A 2,296-nucleotide genomic window follows, 5' to 3' on the forward strand; every position below is an offset into this window, starting at 1 on the left:
TAATTAAAAATTAATAATAAATAATAAAGACCTTGTGGTATTCTGATTTAGTAATGTAATTATATTAGCTGTGTTACCACCCCCATGACACTAGAGGCAGCAGCAACCTCGAAAAAATGCGACTAAGGAGCAGATTTAGAAGTGCACCGAAAGCTACAGAATTTGGTCAAAACTGTGAGCTTTGCTGAAGTAAATAAAGACACAAGTTCAAATCCATGCTGAGTGGAGCTCCTTCAATCAGGGCTCCTCCGCAGCACTGATTGGCTAAGCAATGTAACGTGATCTTCTGCAGCAAGTGATGACGACTTTATCAGTCGTGATGACGACTTGTGTAAAGTCGTCATCACGACTTTACACAAGTGTGTCTTTACCTCCGCGGCAGAGGCTCCGCCGATATGGAGTTAGATTTGTTTCACAATTATTCAATCAAAAAAAATTACACTCAGCCAAAAAAAAAGAGATTCAATCAAAAAAAAAAAACTTTAAAAATGTTTAAAAATATGTTTATGATTAAATAGTTTTTATGACTTTTTTTTTGTTTGAGAAGATTTTTATTTTTGATTGAATCTCTTTTTTTTGGTTGAGTGTAATTTTTTTTTTTGAGTGAATAATTGTGAAACAAATCTAACTCCATACGCCGAACCCCTGAGACCGACTCATCGAACCCCTGGGGTTCGATCGAACCCAGGTTAAGAAACACTGATCGGGTTGTCCGTATTTAACTCAATGCTATGGAGTTATCTCTCAGACTCATTGCAAAACCAAGACATCATCATTTGGGCTACACCTACTTAGTTAAAGGTATAGTAGTGTATGTAAACTTCTGATTTTGAATACAGTACAAAAATATCTGTCATTGTTCTGACATCTAGCAAAAAGAGACTATTTTTGCAGTCCTAACTGACCTGAAACAATAATAGCTTAGTCTTATTTAATGTCAAACAGAGGAAAAATGAGCTGTGTCTTTTCAGAAAGTCTGGATAAATATCAGTGTGTGGGTTCACGCTTTGAGGCTGCGGGCCCACCACGATTGGTTCCCTGCCCACATTTAGGTACCTCAAAGGGTATGAGATCAGGGACCACCTTGAGCAACAGGGACTATCTTTTATGGTTGGTGTATGGTGTATACGGTGTGCTCCAGGGCGTCACCTGTTGGTTTGTATGTGCTGTTTTTGTAATAAAAACATACAGCCAAATCAATCTAAGAGTGAAGACAAAAAACATTGTTGGAATTTGTTTTGCAGCTACCAAACACATAATACAATGCTGACCTCTAGTGTGAATTCAAAGACACAGCATGTTCAGAAAAGAAAATACCTTGGTTGCACAAACTTGAACAGGGAGCATAGAGTGCTCAAAAGAGTTCAATATGTGATATATTAATATCCAGTAATCCTGATGCATGTTTGGCTTTTAACTGGAAATATTTGCAAGGTATCTTGCATGTTACCACTGCAACGATGACCATCCATGTTGAAGAATGACGAGGACTTTTCTTCTTCACCTGCTGCCTTCTCTCTGAATCACTGACTGTTTTTAAACTTCATTACACATTCTTGCTGTAAATAAATGAAGCACTCCAATTAGAACAAATCAAATGTTAATAAATCACATTCGAACCTGAGAATGCTTGTCTTTTCTTCCACATTTACTTGAGATGGCAAGGAAGCACTGGAATATAGGTTTGGAAAATTTTATTTTTAAATTTTAGAACTGTTTATTCTTTCTTGCAAAAAACATTAGTCCTATGCTCATCCATATGCTAGCTAAAACCCTATTTTTTAAAACTTTTTAATAATTCAGATCTGATGTTTGTTTATTTTAGATCTGAGGTTTAGTAACATTTTAGGATCGACTGAGAACTTAATAAAACATATCCTCAAAAATTTAAATAGCCTATTAATTGTGTATCTCAATCCAAAATAAATTAAGCTCTTCTTTGTATCTTGCAATTACCCTGTAATCTTATCCTTAAGCTTTGATGTGCAATGATCCCCCGCAATAAAAAAGAAAAAGACGTGCGCCGCCCGGGAATCGAACCCGGGTCGCAAGAATGGGAATCTTGCATGATACCACTACACCAGCGGCGCTGACACGCTTTAGCGTAGACGCTGTGATAATTCGATACATAGCTACATCCGAGTAATTATGAGTTTTATATATGAATATATATAAAACTCTTAACTACATTATCTAGTGTTATAAAATAAGAAACAGGGAAAATGTATTTCACAGGACGCTGTTCTTTTATTTGATTAAAAACGCAATGTTTCCCTTTATGCTGAAAGTTTTCTGT

At 36.1% G+C, this 2,296-nt stretch overlaps 1 non-coding gene across 1 annotated transcript; it reads right to left on the reverse strand.

Moving 5' to 3' along the window:
- Nucleotides 1-2,019: 2,019 nt before the first annotated feature.
- On the reverse strand, nt 2,020-2,090 carry trnag-ccc (transfer RNA glycine (anticodon CCC)). Its single transcript has one exon. It is a non-coding gene; the product is annotated as a tRNA-Gly (tRNA).
- Between the last annotated feature and the right edge of the window lie 206 nt (nt 2,091-2,296).

This window comes from Poecilia reticulata, chromosome 19 (genome assembly GCF_904066995.2).
Source record: "Poecilia reticulata chromosome 19, P_reticulata-male-v2, whole genome shotgun sequence".
Lineage (NCBI taxonomy): Eukaryota > Metazoa > Chordata > Actinopteri > Cyprinodontiformes > Poeciliidae > Poecilia > Poecilia reticulata.